Below are 23898 nucleotides of genomic sequence, written 5' to 3'. Positions count from 1 at the left end.
GCCCACAGCACACTTATATTCCGGGTGGCTGTGCGCCTGAGAGAAGTGTGGAACACAAACAACCTCAGCAACCAGGCTGAGGCTCAGGGAACGATTGCTACTGGTGGTGGCTGCTGTGGCAGCAGGTGGGGAAGACCCAGACCAAGCCCTCTTCCATCAGCATAACGTATCGAGTTGCCACTTGACAGTTTGAGAGTTATGAAAAAGTTTCTGACAGTGTTTTTCTTGAAGATATCAGTCAGGATCTGCGTCCTGCCTTTCCTCCAACTCCCTGTATCTGCCTGGTGGTTTCAAAGACAACCATTGACCTTGACCTATCCCACTTAACATCACCCTATCCATATATTTCAGCACCAAGACAGCAGTGGCATGATTATTTCAAATTCAGACGGTGCTGTGTTAAGTGTACACATAGGAAAGATTTTTTTTGGACTAAAGAGGAATGAATAAGTTATCAGAACAGGAGCTCTAATATGGGTTGCAGTCAGCCTTTAACTTTGAATTCCCAGTGGGCTAACTCTGCCTTACTTGACTCTACCATATTAGTGATCTGTAGTCTCTCTGTAGCCCCTGCTATAGTCCATTTTCTGTTACATCTTACTCCAATGCAAATCTTCTCTAACTGTGTAGATGTGAAATTTATTTGCATGTTTTATATGTTTGTCTCCATAACTAAGAGTTGTAGCCAAGTGTCTCTACCTTGTGTTTCTCTAATAGTGAGCTAGCGTCACATCTTTCTGTGCCAGCTAATTCATCAGAATCTATGGTTTGCACTTCTCCAAAAGGCATCTGTGAATGCCTTTTTCCAGTGGAGGTGTGCGTTTTCAGTAATTTACATATACAGATTACTAGATTACGGTAAAGAGTATATTAATAAGCTATTTGTAGTTATCTTTCGCAGCCCTGAAATTCACAAGTATTGAATTAAAAGCTCTGACTCCACTAGAGAGATTTGGAAGAACTGGTGTGATTCTGTGGGTTGTATGTCTTTATGTAAAACACTTTAATGGCAAAGATGCAATAGGAAAAATAACTGTGAAGCAGCTGCCTGGGCTGATGATTTGTTAACCACTCAGGTCCTCAAAGATTCTGAGCTGATTTACTTAATGGAAAAGGCTGTTGTTGTGCCGTTTTTTACAAACAAAAAATTAAAGTATTGATCAGAAAAAAAGCTCAGGTTCCACTGGAACGGATTATTAAACTATGTGTACAAAATACTAATTCTAAAGTGCTGAAGAAAGATACCTAGCTATCAGTGCTAAGGTGTTTCTAAAAATCAAATTTGTAATTTCAATAATAAGATATCCTATTAAGGAAACCAAAATAATGATTTCATGTTTAAGCCGTGGCCTGAGAAGCTTGCTTAGTTAGGTACTACGTGAGGTTGAGGTCTAATCCTTTCCTTAAAGTTACTGTATTACAAAGCTTAAGAATGGCCTTGGATAGGTATAGTTCCATTTCTGCTTATCTATCTGTAATTATAATTGGTAATTCAGTTCTTTCAGGATACATTTGTAAGGGTTCTCGAGGTGCTGAGAGCTGTCCTAAGCATAAATCTCAAGACCTTTGTTGCTTCTCTGGTGTGGGCTTTAGGGTTATTTGTACAAGTGCTTACATAGCCAGCTTGTAAACACTTAAATAAGGAAAATTAGAAAGGTTGTGAGTTCCTATTCCTTATTGTAAATAGAAAAGAAAGAATAGGGGAATTGAGATTAAATGGAGTTTGAATACCTCACCTTTCACAGATGGCTCTTGGATAAGAATGCTTAGAAAACCTGGGGCTGTTTTGATGGCATGGTACCTTTGTTGTGAGCCTCCTTCACCTTGCAGAGGGTGACTGGACACAGCTTGCGTTTATTTTGATGCTTGACTATCAGACAGAAAGACAGGTGTATGTGGGGTTTTGTTGGTTGTGGGTTTTTTGTTTGTTTCTGAGACTGCAATATTAGATGTCTTCTCAAAGAGTTTGTAGCCTTGCTGGGCGGAGGCTTCTTGGCCTCCCATTCACAATTTCTCCAGTCTGCTTTGCGGGTTTTTTCTTTTTCTCATGCAGGGACTGCCCTGGAAGTTGCAGTGCAGCCTAATCAAATTTAAATTAGGTCAGTATCAGTAAGTATCAAGAGGGAAAATCCTTCTTAAGCCAGGAATTTAAAAATTCGTGTATTACAGTGAGTTTAGATAGTAATTTGGTATCAGTATTAGTTTTTTTAATAGCTCAGACTTTTGGGGAAAACTTCTAGCTGAAAGATGTAAGAAGCACATGATTCCTCTTAATAAAGTTATGTGAATCTGTACAATATATATTGTAGAATTTTTAGCAGATGCAGTTACTAACAGATATAACCCTCCTCATTTCTTTCCGACTTAAAGATGCTGTTTATGCATGTATTTTAATTGCAACTACAGAGGAAGCTGGTAATGGAAGTTGGTTTTGGAAATACAGTATTTGTTTTAAATGTTGATATTATTTAGAAAATGAACTACTTGTCCTTCATGTGTAGATTTTGGTGGTTGTGCAAGTAGATGTAAAAGTGTTGGTTTTTTTTTTTTTTCTTGAAAACATGTAACATATATGCCAGAATCTGCACAGCATATACATTTGACAACGGAGTTAAATCAGAACATAGGTCAGCATCACGTCTTTGATTGCGTTTGGTTCAAGTGTGAGACGTTGCATGCCTTCTCTAGCTGTGTTCCCGTTCCCCTCCAAGTATATGTTTATTTAAATTAAAAATGGAAAAAGAAGTTTGAGCGACCTCTGGTACCTATGTGTCTAATTGCTTCCTCTTTGATACAGACACAGGGAGGTGTGCGGCAGCTCCTGCACGCCAGATAGCAGCACAGAGAAGATACGGAACCTCCTGCCCATGGACTGTTCTGAAGAGACTGAAATTTCTTTGGCTAACCCTTACAGCCTCTGGTGGTGGCTCCAAATCTAAACCACTTAAAACAGCCCATTTAAACACAGAGATTGTCTTTGCTTCAAGGACTAGTATCATTTTCAGAGCTGGCATACAGGCTTACATCTTTTCCAGCGTTTTAAGTATCTGGCAGTCTTTTCTGTGTGCAAGGCAGTGAACCTGTTCTTATGCCCCGTTTCACTTGTTTCCTTGCTGTTAAGCAACTGTAATCTTGGAGGGAAAAAAGCTTAGTTGTGTCAAGCATATAGTATGAAAGGATTTTAATCTTTTTGTTTGTTTTCATTATGTTATACACATTGTAATTCAACGTTGCAATTTACTGCCTTTTTGAAACCTTAAATACAATGTGAATCCAGTAGTCTTGCTTTCTCTTTTCACCGTGTTCCATACTCGGTTTCAAAATGTGGCATTTAATAAATGCCTTGACATATCTGAGTTAAAGAATAGTTGCATATTTTAACATTACCATTTTCTTAGCTTTAGAAGAAAGTAATACGAAGTGAGGTTTGTGAGGATATATGTGACTAGGAGGTTAAAATATTCAAAGTCTTGAATAAAGTCAGTGGGTTTCTTTTCCCTTTAAGCAAATTTAGGCACTGAGGTTTTGAGTGCTTAAGCTGATCTTTTTGCTGCTTCATGGAACTGGATTGTGCCTTCCCAGCTGTCTGCATAGTTAAAATATTTTGAACATAGCCTATTTTGACATAATTTCATTTGAAATATCTGCCTAATGGATAAGTCTTAATGGAATACTTTAATAGCCCAAAGTGGTTACCTGCAATTGCTCCAGTGTATTTCAGTCAATTACAAAGGAAGGCAATATTTAATGTTGGAGTGGAGCTAGATGGTGTAATGAACTGGCAGATTGCCAGCATGATCTTCTCCACAGGAGAATTTGTATTAATGCAATGCTTTTCATTTGTTCTCCAGAAGGTCACTAGTAATACGTCAAATGTTGAATTTTATCATAGTTATCAGAGTCACTTGAATACCTTACCATTGGCGTTAAAATTCTCAGTCTGTGCAGTTCACATTTATGGTCAGGTCATTCTTGTGTATTAGCATATTAAGTATCAAAGAGATTATTTTAGTTATTTCGTGTCAGAATTTAAATAGGAGTTAGCTGCGTATTGGGAAGAGAACCTGAGAGAATTGTCATTGAAATAGTCATTCTAAGGCTGAATCTGGTTTTTAGCCATGGGGATAAAGAAAATGGGGCACATTAGAGCTACTAGTGAAAGGAAAAGTAGTTAATAACTTTGGATGTTACTTGTAATATAATCATTATAAGAACACTAGTTTATTCTTAAGGTTGTAATATTTAAAGACTACACAAATATAAGATGCTTATTTTATTAGATGTTACTGATATTTATCTTCTGGTGCCTGTTTGAAAGCATCAAGTTCAGACTTTTATTTCTGACAATTCGCAAGTGCTTTTTACTGTGGGACTTGTATAATTGTTGTGTTCGGAAGACCTTGGTCTAGGAAACAAACAAAAGTGACTGAGGTTGCTGTTCAAATATAGACAAATTTGTCTTTGTGCCTTGCATATTTGTAATCATGTGTTCATCCAAGTCCTGTACTCTGACATTTCTTTGTCATTAGCTGGTCCTCTGCTCTGGGCCTCGTGGTCAGCACAGGATCTGAAGGCAGTCAGGAGTGGTAAGGAACTGTGACATCTTAAATGCAGCAGGGCCGATATTGCTGCAGTAGTGTCAGTATTAGCATTGAGATATGACATATGGACATCACACTAGATGGTACAGAAGTGATGGGCACTGGTGGTGCCGTTGGACACAACTGCCCAGCTCTGTGCCTTTGTTGCTTTGCTGCCTGTCAAACAAGTTGTTGACTTCGTTTCCCATGTTGTGCCAGTTTTTCTGGTAAGTGGATTATAAGAGTTTGCCGTGTGTGCTCTGAGGCTTTTGAAGGCTGATGGAGGTTATTTTGTAGTCTTAAATTTTAACTGCTCATTCCCCATCCTGGCTTTGCTGTGGAACACAGCTGTCTGGAGTGATGACTAGTAGGACACAGCGGCAGAACCAGAAATCCCCATGTGTGGTGCAAACCCTCTGCCTGGGGGCAGATGGTCCCAAACCCTAACCACTGTTTCCATTTGCTGCCTTTTGAGAAGAAAGATATTGAACTTTTACAACTGAAAGATGGTTTCAAGGAGCATATATAAAGTATAAGTGAATTATTTGTGGTCCAGGTTTCCATCCTGAGTTTGAGTCACTGCAAGTCACAGTGTTTCAGACGAAGCTTTGAGCTACAGGGATGTGGGGTGGAAATTGGTTGCCCTTCTGGGAAAGTGATTTTTAGTGTGACTTGTAGCAAAAAAGCTTCCTCTGGCTCTTCCATAGCGAAGTGAAGATTTTTAGCAGGAGAACAGTGGAAACAGATGTCACAGTGCAATGGAATTGAGCCCAGGGAGGACAGAGACCAGTCTGCATTTTACTCTCACGTATCTGTTAGATTAACAACATTTTATTTCAGTTGAAGTGTTGGTAGGAATCAGTTTTTCTTGTGCATCTTCTTCCTTTCATTCTTTGCGTTATCACCATTAGCATTCTGAGCTACTTTTAATGTATGTTAATTGAGCTGTGGAAAAAAAAAATCTTGCTGTACAGAAGGAAGTTGAAGGAAGTTACCATTGTTATACTGAGATAAACACATGACTCATTCTTTTCTTGTGCGTTTAGATGGGATTTTGACTCTTATTTTCCCCAACTGTAATTCCTCTCCAGTTGAGTAATAAATACAAGGTTAGTTTTTCGGGTATTGGTGGTTAACAGTACTGATTTTCAGTTCGCTTTCAAATGCAAGTTTTATACACGAATGTGCAGTTGTGAAGGCGGGAGCAATAATTGAGGGAGGTGTTGGGTATTTCTTTAAGTAGCAAAACCCAAAAAACACAACCTGGATTCAGAAGCTTGGTACTGTACTTCAGTGGTGGATGGTAATGAGCAGGAGATGATTTGTGAGGTAGGAAGGGGAAAGATAGTACTCTTCAGAAGGTCTTGTAATAAGAAACAAAATTACTTCTATTTTCTCACTTTTCCCGCTTAATATTAAAATTGTTCTTGCATTATTGGCAGGAGAAAAGCATGTACTACAAAACATTCAGCTGGTAGGAAAATAGATCTGCCCTGCCTCAGGGTTTTAGTGTTGCCTCATTTATTGAAATACCTTTCCCATTTACTTGAGATCTGTCTTGTAATTTCAAATATAGAGCAGTTTTCAGTGAGAACACAGTTAAGGTCTGTAAATATGTAGGAAAATTGATGTAGCAAAGTGTGGCTGCCCACTGTCTGTGCCTGTGGAAAGCTGAAAACCCAGGTTGGATGGTGGGGCCACAGACGTTCCAGCCAGCGCTGTGGCACAGGAGAAGGGGACACGTCACCCTCGAGTCCCATCTGCTCTCTGCTGTTACATGTGCATCTTCATACAGGTGCTAAACTGGATTGGGAGCCTCTTCTGTTTGAATACTGGTTCCTCACAAGTTGCCTTCCACATCTGTGTAAGGTATTTTTAATATATTTGTCAGCACCTTTTTCCCCTTCATTGTGATGTATGGGATCATTTTATGAAGTATTCTTTTTTTAATTGAATGTCTTTGTAGGATGTTTTTGTACAATGGCAACTGATTGGAATCTGTTCAGAGAAGACTTTGAACAGAAACACTTGTGTGCAAGTGGCTTCAGTTGAGCAGGTCGAGCTGTAATATGTTGTCCTTATGAGCCAGGGGCTGCAGTGCGGAATTTTTTCCTTCTCTTTGAATTGAATCTTAATGGGTTGACACTGCCTGAATTTGTCAGACATCCTATGGAGTTGGAAGCATCATTAAAAAACAGAATCAGTTGTTTAAATATTTTGAAGTCTATTCTGAAAGGTTTGTGTTGTGGCTAGAAATACATAACAGAATGATGGAGGCTGCAAGAGACTTCTGGAGGCGTGTGCTATCCAGCTCTGAAGTCTACAGGGGAATCTGAGACTTCCCCAGGAAGAAGGTTCATCCCTTCTCAGGAGGTATATGGCCATGCTTAGCCACTCTTATGGTGATACCTCCTTCTTTATATCCAGCCAGAATGTTCATTAATAGAGTTCTCCAGCCCTACGACCAGCTTCACCACCTCTGGCAGAGCTCACTCTTGTTGGGTCAGTGTCTCTTGTGCCAGGGGGGCCCAAACCACACACAGTAGATATCCAGATGGGTTACACATCCAGATGTGTGCCAGTGCCTCCTAGGTGGAAATCGTCATGTCCTGCCAAACTGCAGGCTATCCTTTTGCTGGTTCACCTTAGTTTTCCATGTGTAACAGCATTTCTCTTTTCTTAGGAAGTATAGGCAAGTTAAACAAACGTGGAAGTGAAGGAAACAGTAAATAATGGTGTTTTTTCAAATGTAATGTTTCTAAAACTGAGCTGAACTTCTAATTCTGTTTATTGACTGATTTTTTTTTTTTTTTTTTCCTCTGTATTGTGATGGCTGGGTTTGTAGTTGCTTTCTTTCCTTGATGGTTTGGATTGTCTGTGGTTAAATCAACCTTGTATTCGTTAAGAAAAGTTAAATATGAAGATGGATTCTATTTATGCTAAATAGGTGAATCAAGTTAGAGCCATTCTGCCTCGTCTTCAGCATCTCTTAGGAGATTTTCATAGGATGAAAAATAGAAGAACTTCAGCTAGATAATTTATGTTTATTCCTGAAACTAAAATATGTGTTGTTTGTTGTTACAGACAGTGGTTTACATAACTTTGTTGAAGAGTCCTGCCTTTCGCTGCCTGGATCCTTTTAACAGTGTGCCAAAGGTGAGTGAGTCAAGATCGGTGGTTATTTTTGTAACTAAAGATAACAAGTGAACTGGATGTATTGTTTGCTTTTGCTTTCATGTAGTGTAGTACTTTGTATTTTTTTTTAAACTGCTATATGGATGGTTAAATAGCAAGTCTTTTTCCTTCAGTGATCTGAGACGAAGCCGTTTTAGCTCTTCAAAAAAAAAAAGACAAGAAAAAAGGATAAGCTCAGATTATTAATTAAGCATTAGACATTGCTACCACTGTTTTTTTGGCTCTCACCTCCTGTTACCCACTGCTTTGACTTGGGATGTTTTCCCCTGAAGGTGCTATAGGCAGGATGGTGTAGGAGGTGTGGAGGAGTAGCAGCCATCTACAGCCGGCGGTGGAGCAGGCTTAATATTATGCCTTGACTGAATTTTAAAAACTAAGTAATAGTTTATAAAGTATTGAGAGGAAAGAAAGTTTGTGCATTTTCTGTGAATGCAGAACAGAATTGCATTCAGTATATATGGAGTATCTTCCTGGGCAGGCTCAGAAGACCTGAGGTAACCTAATGAAGCTGATATTTTCCATAAGATTAATTTTGTGGTAGAGTCTGATTGTCTTCTTTCTGTTAATTCATGTACCCTTTTGTCAGTTTCTAGTAACTGTAGTTGATCTCTGTTGCTTGGCAGAGATTTAGTAGCAGAAACTTTTAATAAAATGAAACCTCCTTACAACTGTACCAAAATTGAAAGCAAAAAGGAAGAACACTGAATGAACTTCCAGTGTTGTTGTGGCTGTGACATGGAGCAGAAAACTGGGAATCTTAGTTTAATTCATTATTTTACCAGGTGGATTTATTATCTCTTACACAAATTCTCTATTTATAAAATAAAAATAATGTTACCATCTTCAGAAGGAAGTTATGAAGGCTAATTATTGACATTTTGAAGGCTTTAAATGGAAAGCAATGTATGAAGTCCTCATCTGTCTTGATTTTTGCTGAGTTCTGTTAAATGCTTGTTCAATAAAGTGTTATCAGGTGTTGAAAGTAGAATTAATTTGTTTAATAAAGTGCAGGTGAACCAGTTAGAATTAAAAATGCAATCCCATCTTAAGTTTAGCATCTACATATGCTTTGGAAATGATTCAGTTTCCTTCAAACTGAAAAGGAAATTTTGAAGTACTCACATAGAAACTCTGAGCTGCTGCAGTTGGCTTTTTCACTATATTTTCAAATTATCTGATATGTGTCTTTAAGTGTTGGCCTTTCCAACAGATCAAAGTATAGCCTTGAACATTTTGTATTTTTTTTAAAGACCAATAGTGAGAAATATTTTGTAATATTTTTCTGGAGTAGAGAGTCCAGTAAGTTTTCTTTATAGTTTTTGTGTGTCATGTAGGTGACAAAATTAAAATATTCTTGCAAAGGCTGTTAATATAAACCAAAACAAACGTACAATCCTAGAGCCAATGATTTATCAAACTATAGACTTAATGACAGTAAAATAATTCTAACTTTTCTACTAAAATTTCTCTTCAAAATTAATCTTGTATTTTACTGACTGTGACCCAAATTTTGTATTTATTTCAAATATGTAATACAAAACTCTTCAGAGTTTTATCTTTGGAATCTCCTTTTGTCCTGTTTTATACCAGTTTTCATTTAAATGTTCTGTGAAAATAATTTAAAAAATCCACTGCTTTGTTCAAGGAAATAGATGTTTGGAATCTGGGTTATGGATTTAGAGCCATCTTTATTTGTTGAACTTATTTCTGTGATGTTTGGCTAATTGAGTAATTTTTTCTTCTGCCCTTTAAAACAATAAGGGAGGAGGGGAACAAAACAAGCAAAAAAAATTGAAGGTGTTTACAGCAGGTGAAAGTTTTATACAGTTCCCAAAAAGGCAATAAATAGATAATAGCTCACTGAATGGAGGAGAGAAAACTATTTGGACATCTCAGTGGTGGAGGGTGTAGAGATGTGTCTTTTTTCTTGGGTACCCAGAATACTTGCTGTGTGCCGTGAGATAACACTTAATTTCATTAACAAAATTCAGTCTAACTTCTTTTCCATTCTTTACATGTTTCTGATGGACTATATTCAACTGGGTAAAGATATGATTCTGCAAAACATGGAGCATTCTGATGCTTTTCTCAAAGGGAAATGAATGCGCAGGTGCAGGCTCAGTAAAGTCTACACTTGAAATGCTCAGTTGAACCAGAACACGGGAAGCCTTTTGCATTTAAAAAGGAAATGAAGTTGGCAACAGAGTAAGCGTTCACAAATGACACTCAAAATGTTCTTAACCTTCACCAAGCTGTGGAAAATAATGTGTCCTTATGGGATTTTGTTGACTTAGATGTGCAGTGTAATTAGTATGTGGTTGTTAAGATCTGCCAGCTTGTCCCTTAATCTAGCTGAGCAAGCTGGCTCTTTTCAGTAGTTTGTTACAGGTGAAGTCTAATGTTCTGACAATTTATTGCCATCACTCAGTTGTTGCAAACTTGAAACTATTCTAAAAGCATTTAAACTATTTTGGAACATCATAGTGCATGTGCTGGTATTCTATACTTTTGAACTTGTTTCCTTGTTCACTTACAGTCTTTGAATAAAAAAAATAAATTGCATCTTATATTTTCACAATATAGTATTTTGTGAAGTGATTGTAGTATTAATATGTGCCTTAAGCAGTTCTTTTTTGTATTTTAGTGTTAATGTTTAGATGAAATTTGAACACTGGAACAGGCTCCCCAGGGAGGTTGTGGAGTCTCTTTCTCTGGACACATTCAAAACCCACCTGGACATGTTCCTGTGTAACCTCATCTGGGTGTTCCTGCTCTGATGGGGAGATTGGACTAGATAATCTTTTGAGGTCCCTTCCAATCTCTAACGTTCTGTGATTCTGTGAAAATCTTCTGGGCAGTGTTCTTGAGCAGTATAATTTTTGAGACTTCATACACCTTTATGGGAGGTGCTTCTCAGTTCTTCAGGGGCACCTCTGTGCACAGGAAGGAGATTGTTTGATGAAATCAGAAGCAAACAGGTACAAACAAAGTTCTCAATGTTTTTGTACTCAGCAGATTTACCAAACTGCGATCAGATGTCAGTGGGTACAGTACCACAACACTGGTGGAAAGCCGTGTCTGTAGAGGTGCTCAGAATAACCACAACACGAATGCGCTTCTCACATTGTGAGACTGGAGGGGGACCTGCTCACAGCTTCTGGAAGGCTGATCCTCCTTCTCCTCTTTGAAAGAGGAAGAAGCACCACAGACCTTTCAGCTTGATGGCACTGTCTGAGATGCTGTATCAAAATAATTCTTGGTATTTTTGTGTGGATCAGCATGTTTGTAGTTGTTGACTTTTTGAGTTGTTTAAAGCCACGGAAAACAATGCCTATTCTTAGTGTTTTGTATGAGTTAGTTGTGGGAAATTTTTAGTCTAACAGTAACTAAGAGAATGAAAGGTATGTACTGAGTGGGTATCTGAATTCCTTTCCCTTAAAAAAAAAAATTACATCAATTATCCTGGGGGCCTAAAGTGTTGATTTTAAACCTTTGAATGCAACTTTGGCATTACTTAAGCATTTACAGACATTTAGTATAATGAATTTATAGAATACTGCCTGTTATGGTAGTGGCATAATACTTTATAACCTATAATTGAGGACAGAAGGTAAGAAAACTTCGATTGTACTCCTACGTGCCCATAACCACATATATACCTCCCCAATTAAATTGATCTTCCCTGAATTTTGTACTTTCAGTACTTTCTTTTCTAGATTTTTTTTTCACTACGATTTTTCTATTGCTTTTTCTAATAGTTGTAATTCTTTGCATGCAAATACAGGGATGCTTTTATTTACTAATAATAAATATCAAAATATATTATCACTTGTGTATGTTGTGGGGTTTTTTTCAGCTTTGATAGCTTCAGGTGCAACTCAGGGTTGTGGATAGCAATGGTGCCTGTTACAGCCCACAAGTGGCCTTTGCAGTATACTTTAACTGTAATCCATATGGATTCCTCATCGGAGAACGCTGTTAAGCTTTCATCAATACGTGAACATTTAGTTCAGTAAAAATAAAATGATGACTACGTTTTTCCTGGTGGAAGTAGTTTTGTGGTTAGATAGCCACTATGGACTTTGGCTGTCTTCTTATCCAGCGTGTCAAGGTTTCAGAGCCAAAAAAAGCTTTGCCTGCTGAAAAGAATCTAGCATGTTGCTTGTGAATATGGCTGTGAGTTATGCTATATATATACAAACCAGATATATACGAGTAAGCTAAGGGTAAGCGCGTGCCTGAGCGTATTCGTGAACTGAGCACGAAGCACACAGTGACCAACTTTAGTGTCTTGACTAGTGTTCAGAGGAATGCCAGTGGCAGAATGGATTACTGAGTCCGTATTTCTGTGGTTTCTAAGTAAACATATCACTGCGTTACACCCATTTCGGTTAGAAGATTTGAATGTGCACCGCACTTTTATGTGGCTTCGAATATGATCTTGAGAAACTCTTCAAGATAGTAGTTAAGCTACATCACAGGGAGGGTATCCGGAAATGCTGAAGGTGTTCATGACTTAGGTGAGTGTTGTACATGGAGGCGTAGGTTGGGGAGAGTTCAGCTTGAGGCTTTTGGGCTGTGGAGACTGGGCGCAGCCCCTATGCTGACTCTGTGTGGTGGAATGGGGCTGTATCAGCTCAGGGATGGGCCAGTGACCCCATCTAGTTGCAGATGTCCCTGCTTATTGCAGGGAGGGTTGGACTAGATGACCTTTGAATGTCCCTTCCAGTCAAAATTATTCAATGATTCTATGAAACCCTCCTGAAGGAGGAAGCAGATCAGCAGCCGAGGCTGATGTTGCTGAGTTACTTCAAGGTCTAACAGCCCCATAAAAGAGCTGTTGTCATCTCCTGCTTGTGGACACCTCCTGGAGATCCCTTCCCTTCAGGTTTCTAAGGGATGCCATGCCTGTTTTGTAGCTCTTTAGGGCTGACTGCTTGAGCTGGTGGTTTGCAGGAGTGGGTATGCATCCAGTGTTGGTGTGGGTCACTCGTAAAATCAGTTGAAGGCTTGTTCCTCCATTTGATAATGGCTGGAAGGCTGTTCTTCTGTTGTGGAGGCTTTGAGGTAACCTTTAAATGATTTGTCGTTTGTGTTAGAATTGCTGTGTGCTAAAAAACCAGCTACAACTGTAAATGTGTGTATTTTCAGTAGTGCTCTTAACTTGTTCCATGTAACATATTGAAATAGTATATATTATATCAAATGCATTATGATATTAAAAAAAACAGTTTGGTTTGCTGAAATACTGCCCTTTAACAAATGGGAAGAGATGCTACATGCAGTTAATCTCATTTCATATCTGTGAAATGGTGTGTTACCGAGAGATGCTCTGGATAACTTCTGAAATTGGTGGATTTCACAGAACAGAAAATATTTAAAGGTTAGTGTAGTGTATTTGCTGTGGAATTCTGTTGCTAATTCGGTTAATTAATCTTGGATTACAATTAGTGTTTGCACTGTAGTAACAAAGCCTAAATTGTACTAAGCAGAGAAGACTGAGAAAATAAGCTTGTCCTGTTGTTTTTTTAAGCCAGTAGTAACACGAAGCATAGACCTTTTATGGTCTATTTTTCTTTCCCCTACTTAAGTTTGAGAGTCTCATTTTAAGACATCACAGACTTCTTGCAGTCTCCTGGGTTTAACCCCTGTTTTTCCTTTGTGCTCTCGCTTCACACCCTTTTTTTTTTTTTTTTTTTCAGGGATCCCCTGCAGCTCTCATCCCTCCGTATTCTAGAGGCTGTTGTCTGTGTCAGCTGGTTTTAGTTGCTCCCCATAATAGAACTTCCGTGCAGCTTCTTTTCTAACCCCTCTGTCACCCTCTTTTTTTTTTCCTCCTTTCTTTTCAAAGAGCATACTCCTGCTTTTTGATTCAGCAGCTGTATGTGCAATCCTTCCAGCAAATCCCCTGCTACTATCATTGCTACTCACACTATTTTTTCCCTTGCTAGTCTAAGCCTTTGCATTTCTTTCTAGCACTTATTTTCCCTTTGACCACTTATTCCACCTCTTCCCACTATCCTATGAAGTTTACCTATAGCCTGATCTTTTTTTTTTTTTAATTTTTAATGTGAAATCCTGACATCTTAACAGACCTGTTCCTGTATGCAAGTTGCATATCTGCCTCTGATGCAAGCAAGCTGTCGCAGGTGATGTTGGTGAGATCCTTTGCCTGAAGCAGCAGGTAGCTTGGAGGATCTGTATTTTCCTAAGAGGCTGATTTTTGAAACTCCATCTTGCACAAAAATCAGAAGTTTTTTGTCCTTTGGCACTTAGCACATTCTGTGATAAGATGGGTTGTTTCATACCATTAGTTCTCAAGTTATCACATACCAGCCCAAAAAATGCTGTTGAGTAGGGGTTAGACCTCTTTATATTTGGTCTCTGAATTTGTCTTTCAAGATTAAACAGTCAGAATATTACTTTTCCTTTGTTAGTTCTCCCTCAAGATATCTGAATGGCATTTTCTACCAGCTCTGAATTTGTACAGGATCTGGAAAGGTTTGTTCCATTATTGCTAGAGAGAGTGCTGGTTTATAATGATGAAGATCAGGGTGTTTGCTAAGCTGAAGTGTTTATCTCAAAAGAAAAGGGTGTGATGCCTTTGAGTTTACTTAAATGTTTTGAGTAGAATTACAAACCTGGGGAGGGGGTATATATGTATGTTTATAAAAAGTGGGTTTGTAAGCAAGATTTTGACAGTCATGCTCGTTAGAAATTGAATTTACTGTCAGAAGGATAATGGACTCTTGCATTCCCAACTGCTGGCTTGTGCTTCAGACATTCTTTGGGTGCATGGTTGCTATAACATAAATTCAGACTGCAGTAAGTTACTGAGACCTCAGGAAGACTTGAGCTGTGAACGTGTAACTGGTAACACATCACCATGTGGCCAAAGCGGAGTTATCCCATGTGTGTGCTGGGCTTTTGTCCAGTTGTGTGAGGAGCAGCTGCCTCTGTGCAAACTTTGGGGGGGAAAAAAGGTGTCAGCAGAGAGATCAGGAGGTTGTTGGGACCTGCTCCCTGGCTGCACTTCAGGAGAAGTAGAGGAAAACGATGGCACAAAGCAAGCTGCTTTTCAGGCTTAAAGATTCTGGCCTGTAAGTGGTGGCTGGGCATTATCTGCATCCTGAGTCAGTACCCTCACTAATTCCATGGAATCCTTAAAAATAAGAGTAACAAAAGCTGAAGGCAGCATTTGATGCAATGACACAATACTGCTTACCTTTTGGGAAATAAAGCTTGGTTTCAGGCTTGAGTTTTTGAACCTAAATGTGCTACACACTGGAGGAGCAGGCATCAAATAACACTTCAGTGTTTCTCAGAGCTTAATTTTCAACAGGGAGCTTAAGAACAAGAACAAATAAAATAAAAATGCTTGGTATTAGTCACTTGAAGCATTCAGAGGTTCTGGGATGCAGGAAAGGAAAAGGGATCTCTTGTCTGCAAGTTCTCCCTGAGGTCCAGGTGAAGAAGAGATGCATGTGTCTTCCCCCTTCCTCCCTATTCTTTTCCCCACCTTGAGATAATTTGAATTTTTATATACTTGCTCCTACTTTTGATGAACCAAGGGATTGTAACTTGTGACTACTCCTTTCATATGCTGCTCCACAGCTCCTGATATTTGGCTATGACTTTTCTTTAAAAAGCCTTTTTCATTGAGGCCTGATGCAGATTTGGTTAACGCTATGGGCTTCTCTTAGTAAGGTCTGGAATCATCTACTTCTGTTGTAGAATTACTTGTAGCGGGGTTGTGGCATGTCGCTCTTGAATTTTGACTACAAGTAATACTAAGGTACTACAAGAAGCTGTCAAGTACTGTGTATTTTGTGTGGCTCTCAACTAAAATTGTATATGGAACAATGATGACATAGTTACTTTTATTGAAACTCAGTAGCAATATATATATTTTTTTAATTTGTATTCATCTAGAAGGAACAAGTGCTCCATGGCTAAACTTCCAAATTTCAGACCTGTGTTTCTGAACCTGGTTTTCTTTAGTTAACCTAGTTTCTAGTACAGATATTAATCCCCATAGTCTCTCTCCATTTTTGGAAATTATTTGGCTACTATAATTTCCCTTTCACATTTGTTGATACATTTTATTATCTGGTGGGAGTAAGGAACAAAGTGTGTGAGTGTGTGAGCGTGTGAGGATAGGACATCTCATCAGTGTAAAAGTAACTAACATTTCTGGATGAAAGGAAATGTGATGTAGCAGCCAAAGCCAAATGTTTAATTTTGAACCGATTTGCTTATTGCAGGAACATTTTCTTCAGAAAAGTGATCTGTGGAGAAATTTCTGGTAGAAGATAAAACACTAGGATATTTAGAGGAGTTTGGAAAGATTCAATTTTGTCTAAGCACTGGAGCTGAGAGTGAGAATAAAGGAGGATCAGAGTCTGGCATTGCCAGGCAGTGCTGATCCCTATGCAATATATCTTTTTCTCATAGAAATGCAAAGTCTTCTCATTGCTTATTTGTGGGTTTGGGTAACTGTTTCTATAGAAAAAGTCAGATATTCCTAGTCTTCATCCAGTAAGTTTACTTTCAGCAGTTTATCTTTTTGAGCAACAGTTCTGTTGCGGTGGAAAATCATGTTGGGGTAATAGTAGCGGAACAACTTTTAGGTTGTGTGAGCTGATGCAGTGCTGCTGACATCTGAACTGCAAGGTAAGAGTTCAGAATTAAGGAGCACTTTCCTAACATGCTTACAGCAGCCTGCATTCTCTGGAGCATGCCTGGCACAGAAGGGTTTCGGTAAATCCCCTTTCATCCTTTGCCACCCTTGGTGAATGGGCTTTTTCTCTCAGTTTTGTGTCCCTCACAGTTGACTGAGGAATTAACACTGGGTTGCTGCCATGATCATGTGGCAGAGCACTCACAAGTACTGTTTTTGGAGGAGGACTTCATTTGAACTGATACGTGAGAAATAATTTGTTTGAAATGAATTAATACTGCCAACATTCAAGACCGTGCAGTCGTGACTTTAAAAGATTCAGAGCTATGGGACAGGTTGTTTTGAGACCTGGTTTATTTGGAAAAGTGTGAGAGGTAGAGTTTCCACTGCATTTATGTTTTGGGGACAGTAAGAGGAGATTGCTGTCTTGACTCTGAACTGCTCTTAGGTGGAAGGAGAACAGATAATTTTGGGGAGAGACTGGGCTGGTGCCTTCTTGCTTGGGCTGATACTTTGCTGGTTGTGTAGCATCAGCACAACAGCTGGTCTGACCAAATAAGCGCCTTGTGAAACTGCAGCATTCACTTATATCTTGTACAAGATCCAGGAGTGTCTCGTCATTTAAATTGTGCTTTCTCTTGGTATGCGTCCTACCAGGAAATTAAAAAGATAGCTTTCCGAGTAACTGTCTTGTGGTCCAGTCTTCTTCAGGAAGATGTGCCAATTTATGTAGGAATAAATTGAATGGTATTAGCGGTTTCTTAATGAAACTGAACACTATCTTTCGAGCTATGTCTTTGGTTGCATACATAAGCACAGAATTGCAGATGGTATCTTGCATCCGGTGATTATTTTTACCTGTACTATTCAAAGACCCTGCTTCTAGAAAGTAACTTTTTACTTGAGAAATTCTCCTAGATATGAGAAATAGGTGTTCGGTAACCCTGGATTCAGGTAATAATCTGCAGAACTTTGTCTTGAGAGTTATATTGAGAAGTATCTATTTTTTTTTTTCCCCCTGCCACGTGCACGCTTTTTAATTGGCTAAAAATTCTGGTCCAGATGACCTGATTAAAAAAACCAACCCAGAAGTCTAAGAATTTATTCAGTATTTGAAATGATGGTACACTTGAAAGCTCAGAGGAACAGAGTCTGAACAGAGCTCTTAAAATACTTAGTGCTTTGTGAGCTAGAAAGTTAAAAATGGTTTTAGTATACATATTTTTCACATTTTCCTACTGTCATGAGGTAGATTGAATGGGGTTTTTTGTAAAGCAATTGATAAATTGCTTAGGACTATAAAGTGAACATTGTCTAGAAATGGACAATGTACTTCTTTTTTTTTTCCCAAAACAGCTTTGGTTGGGAATAAATGCATTTTTTTGAACTGAACAAACATCTCTTCTTCTTTCTAATTAAAAAGCGAAGGTATGATATTTTTATTGGGGAACAGAAGGTCAGCAGTTCCATTTTATTTTCAGCATTTTGTAGACAGTTTAAAGTGAAATCCCTTGAAAAGTAGGTAGCAGTGTTTCAAGGGATTAGTGGTAAAACGTAGCAATACACAGTGATTCTGAGCTTTGTCCTTCTGTGCGAGATCAAGGTTAAACTTCTTATGTCTAAGGGACTGTTCTTTGTTTATACAATACATAAATGTTCTAACACTTCAGTGAAGTGTAATTCCTGCAGACCACTGAATGTTTGAGCTAAGGGAAATGAAGCAGCATTGGAAGCAAATAATTCAAACACTTCTTTTTCCTTTTTTTTCTTATTTTAAATCTTGAAAGTAATTCAAGGATATCTTCTTCATAAAATTTTGTGGTGTTCACCATATCCTGAGTGGCTGGGTTGTTTTAATTTCAAGGTGGGAAGGAAAGCAGGATGAAAGTGCATGAACAGCAGTACACTTAATTTGTTCTTCTGCAGAGTATGTTTCACCGGTCTGTCATATAGACAATACTACCTAAATGTCCTCTCAGTAGAGTGCCTGTGGTTTTGTTTTTTAATAGGATCTTGTGTGCTTGGCTCCCTCCTACCTCCTTTTTGCAAGGGACTGTGGAGAGGTTGGAAGGTGTAAAGTGATTTGTAATTTTGTCTTGTCTAGACACCTAATGTACGTTGTATTCTTCCTGGGCTTTCCCCTCTCTTCTGTCTTGGTGTTGTTTTTTTGTTTTCATCTATTTCCAAATGTATAGGTAAGCATAAATGTTGTCTGCTGGGAGGAAGGGAGAGATAACAGTCCAGAACACCACCAAAAACCATTAAGCTTATCCCTTTCTCTGACTTAGTAGAAACACCTATAAACCAATGTGGAGACATGGCCATTAATCATTGCTGTTGTTTTAGGGGCAAGCTGAGGTCTCTTCCCAAAAGTTTCCTTTCGTGCAGTTGAGTTGTTTATTAGCTGCATGGCTTCTCTGAAATTGCTTTTAAAGGAAATCAGGAAAAGGTAAGCCAATGCTCATTTCTGACCCTCTTAGTGTATTTATCTAAACGTGAGACAGCCTTTGGGGTTCTGTTGTGTTTACTCTGCAGCCAAGAGGCGTAAGCCAAAAAAGCTGCCTCCTTGTTTTGTCTCATGCCGTTTGCAGCCAAATGAAGGGGCTGAAGGTGTCCTCTCAGCACAGTCTGGGTTTCACCACTGCTGTCTAGAATGCAGAAAACCATCGCTCTTCATGGCAGTGCCTTCAAAATAAAGCAAGAAGCAGCTTTTTCACCTAATAGTGGAAAAAAGTCACTGGAGGTTGGGTCATCTGCAGTAGTTGCATCTGCGTAGGCTACTGGGGAAGGCAGAAGGAGAACCTGCAGCTGCTGCCCTGAGCTCTGCCTGAGCCTTGCCTACTGCTGGAGCTGGAGGTTGAGGGCAAGTGGGCATGAGCCTGTGGGGTTGAAGGCTGGAAGAAGGAGTTGGTAGGAAGGGATGCTTGCTGACTCTCTGTGGTTTGAGTTACTCTATATTCAGACATTATTTTTTCTTCCTCTTTCAACAGACTAAAACCAGTGATGATAACTTAATAATTCACACTTCTTCTATTTTCTCATGTGAGGGCATGAAAAGATGCAATTTTGTATGGTCTTCAAGGTATGGGGAAATACCTTCTTCCATAAATATCATCTGGGTGGGATGAAGCACTAATAAAATCACCTAACTACAAAAATCTTCTTTTAGTGCTGTTTGTCTGGTCTCTAGGAGGGTGCCAGTACTGTATGTTAATCTTTGTCCTGCTTTCCAAATGAAATAAAAATGCAAATTTCTTAAAACGTACTCTCCCCTTGGTGTCGTCATCCCCTCCCCACAAGCTTTTTTTTTTTAATCCCTTAAGGTTGTCCTTACCTGATTTCTTAATAATCATCCCATGTTTATGGAAAGACTTGAGCCAAATTACTATTATAAGGCCTTTGCCCTATGTGTTGGTGACCATACTCAATAGACCTATTAGAGTGTTTTCTCTCTTAATTTCTGTACTCATTATCTATCTTTTACGCATAGGTAAGTTATAAGGCTCCTAACTAGTACTGCTAAATTTTAACGTATGTTAATATAATACCAGCTTGTTCCTGTAAAATACCAGCTTTTTGTCCTTTGAAATATAATTTTAAATTGAAATCATCTGTCAGAAGCTAAAAATGGATGCTGCCTACCCTGTAATAGGCATGCCATTCCAGAAATCGTATAGAAATGTCCTTTTCTTCTTAAGTGAGACATCAAATGATTTTTAAAAAATTTAGCCTCCCGAAACAGCAGAGTGCTTATCGCATAAATAGGAAAGATAGTACTTAGTGTTATGTGTTTTAAAGACTGTCACAATGGTTAAGCATTTGTATTTTGAACTGCCCCGGACCAGGAAATTTTGTGGCATAGCAGTGTTACTAATGAAATGAAATTAAAAACAAACAAAAAAAAAAAATTGGGAAGGTTAGCTTCTATGAAGGTCACAACACGAAACAGAGTGAACATTGTATAAAATTAGGATGGTATTACATGAATTAATGGAAGACCAGAACTGAGGTTTATATTCTTTTAGTGCTGCAGTAACCTACCTTGTTACAGCCCGGCTGACTTTGTAGCACTAGAGATGTAGCAGGCTAGAGGATCTATCTGCTGCTTCCTCAAATATTAGTAAATGTTAGCAGTTTTTTTCTCATCTAATAATATTTTCCAGCGCCTTACTGTTGTGACAGCAGTGTCCTTTTCTTGCAACTTCAACCTTCTGTGAGACTGTGTGCCTCAAATTATGAAGCTCTATCAGTGTGAATAATGGGCAGCCGTTACTGTGAGGTGATTGTAGCTCTCAAGAAAGGAGGAAAGACATGAGCTGGGGAGATGCCCTCACTGTGTTTGTTGTGCTTGTCAGTCTCTGCCTCCCAGGGCATCCCTGCTGCTCCTGCCTGGTCAACACTGGTGCTGCACCTTGCTGCTGGAGTGGGCTTGGGGAGCTGGAAAGGACCTTGTTGTTACCCACAGCTGTCAGAAATGGTCATTTGCTAAGGCTCTGGGCTGCATGCAAAACATAGGTAGGTCTTGCTGAGGGGATGCACGCTCTGTGATTAAAACTATTCCTTTTCCTTAAGTGGCGAGTTCATATTTTAAAAGATCGGTGGAAGCAGTCCCTGCTTATTTCATCTGGACAGACTGGTTCATGTGATAGGCTTCATGAAAAAGTTGAGTGGGAAATTTGTTTACAAACATGCTTTTATATGCTATTATATTAAATGTATGTAAAGTGAGTTTTTTGTTGAATGTAAAATGCTATACTGACTCCTTAGGAGGAAGGATGTATTTCTGGGTGTTTCTAATCTGTATTCTCTGTATGTCTTTTAAAAAGACTTCTAAGCCACTCGTAAGACAAAAAAACAAGCTTAACTTTTGTGCTCTATCATAGCTATGCAGAAATTCGTTACCACTAAACTAGTCTTGAGGTTTCCTGTTTGCAGTTGTTCTGTAACGCAAGACACAAGGTGCTGGAGTGTAGCTGCAGTTGTATTAGAGATTGGGGTATCAGATATGTTGTGGGGCAAACATTGCTTAGAGGCTGTCAGGCATCCGGTTGAAGAAACAAAACGCCACACCTCCCAGCCTTGTTCCTGAAATAATGGTAGGTGACAGAGAGGGGAAGAGGGCTTGAGCTGTGTGGGGGCAGGCTCTTGGCTAGCAGCAAGGGGAAGTGCCTTAGCTAGTCCAGTTCTAAATTACTACTTGATTGAGACTGATCCTTCACTCTTTTTGAAGATATCATAGAGTAGTATGGGTTGGAAGGGGCCTTCGAAGGTCATCTAGTCCAACCCCCTGCAATGAGCAGGGACATCTGCAACTAGATCAGGTTGCTCAGAGCCTTGTCCAGCCTGGCCTGGAATGTCTCCAGGGATGGGGCATCTCCCACCTCTCTGGGCAACCTGGGACAGTGTTTCACCACCCTCAGTGTAAAAAATTTCTTCCTCGTGTCTAACCTGTATCTCCCCTCTTCTAGTTTAAAACTATTACCCCTTGTCCTGTCATAACAGGCCCTGCTAAAAAGTCTGTCCCCATCTTTCTTACAGGCACCTTTTAAGTACTGAAAGGCCACAGTAAGTTCTCCCTGGAGCTTTCTCTTCTCCAGGCTGAACAACCCCAACTCAGCCTGTCCTCGTAGGAGAGGTGTTCCCTGCCGGTTGATGTCCATCCTCTGGTCCCTCTCCAACAGGTCCATGTCTTTCCTGTACTGAGGGCGCAAGAGCTGGATGCAGAACTCCAGGTAGGGTCTCACCAGATCAGAGCAGAGGGGCAGAATCACCTCCCTTGACCTGCTGGTCAGACTGCTTTTGATGCAGCCCAAGATACGATTTGCCTTCTGGGCTGCAAACACACGTTGCTGGCTCCTGTCCAGCTTTTTATCCCCCAGTACCCTCAAGTCATTCTCCACAGGGCTGCTCTCAATTCCTTCATCCCTCAGCCTGTATTGATACCAGGGGTTGCCCTGACCCAGGTGCAGGACCTTGCACTTGCCCGTGTGAACCTCATGAGCCCACTTCTCGAGCTTGTCCAGGTCCCTCTGGATGGCGTCCCATCCCTCAGGTGTGTCAGCCACATCACTCAGCTTGGTGTCATCCGTGAACTTGCTGAGGGTGCGCTTGATCACAATGTCTCTGTCATTGATGATGATATTATGCAGTGGGTTTTATATCAGTTCTGGTCCCATCCTGCCTGCTTAATATTTTAACAAGAACTGTCATCTAAAAACCATCCCCACTTGCGGTGCCCATAGAAGTAGGCCATGGCAGGGCATTGCTGCCTGCAGCACAGGCCCCAGCATCTCTGATGTGATTAACCGTTCCCCCGGGCTGTATCGCCCTCACAGTTTTATCTTTAATTATTGTTTTGTTTTTCTTAAGTGACTCATAAGGAAACAGAGTACTTTTGCACCTAAGAACAAATGTCTCGGGACCTGCCAGGAAGGCTCTTGGTGTCTGCAGAGCCAGCCTTTGAAGTCAACCCTGCGGCTGGGCCTCCCTGGCAGCTGGGTAAACTGAAATCGGGAGCTGAAATGGACTGAAAAACGTACAGGAAAAAAAATAATAGTTTGTTCATGCCTATCTTCCCTAGAACCATTTAAATAAGTACTAATTGCACATCCATAATCTGCTCAGATGGTGTGTGAGGTTTTTTGGGGGGAGTTCTTTGTCTCTTTATTTTTTCTTTAGGATTATAGTTCGTCTGACTACTTGGTGGTGTTACCAACGATGTCCAGTTTATGCTTTCAAATTAGTGGCACAACTGTAACTCTCCAGAATTACTGAATTGCTCCAAATTTCCCTCAGAGTTGACACTAAAACTGTAGAAGCTTTGTGGATGGTTCTGCTATCTTGGGGTGCATTTGAAGATTAAAAGTGTTTAGTTTTTCTTATTATTTTTATACACTAGTGAATGACAGAGAAGAAAATGGTAGTCACTGTAAAATAAGCCCATAGTGTAGAAATATGTATTAAACACTTTTTATTGCATCACGTGCAGAAAACTTAATCTTCTGTATAATTCTGTACTTATTCTATTGCTAATATTTAATTTATTCCAGACGCAGTTTAATAACTTTTAATAGTTTTCAGTAAGACGAACTGCACTTCTTTTGATACCTTCAGTTTGCATTTCCTGACTTGAGCTTGTTGGTATCAGTTTTTCCTTTTCAAATAAAAGACTAGAGAGAGATGACACGGAAATACTCTAGAGCTTTTTACCTCACTTTGTAAACAGGATATTCTTTTAACCATGCAATACTTCTTTCATAAATGTTAAATTGTGAGAGTACTTGGGAAATGTAGTAAAACATTCTTCCTTCCCAGTGGATCCATTTATTTACATCTTCGTTCACATTCATTCTTTACAGCTTCCACTCATCATTGCTTTTCAGCTTTGGAAAACTGGCCCTCCTGAAGCACCCACAGCGGCTTCTATTGATTGTGACTGTGTCT

General features: G+C 39.5%; 1 protein-coding gene across 2 annotated transcripts in view; it reads left to right on the top strand.

Annotated features, from left to right (window-relative positions):
* NCK2 (NCK adaptor protein 2) overlaps positions 1–23898 on the top strand; it is an 86822-nt gene that overhangs the window by 24683 nt on the left and 38241 nt on the right. For both annotated transcript variants that reach the window (XM_065829543.2, XM_071807914.1), the window contains one exon: positions 7665–7736. The gene's annotated coding sequence lies outside the window, so the exon portion shown is untranslated. The remainder of the gene's footprint in view (positions 1–7664; positions 7737–23898) is intronic.

Source organism: Patagioenas fasciata, chromosome 1, assembly GCF_037038585.1.
Source record: "Patagioenas fasciata isolate bPatFas1 chromosome 1, bPatFas1.hap1, whole genome shotgun sequence".
NCBI classification, from domain to species: Eukaryota; Metazoa; Chordata; class Aves; order Columbiformes; family Columbidae; genus Patagioenas; species Patagioenas fasciata.
This window is presented reverse-complemented; position numbering and strand designations above follow the sequence as displayed.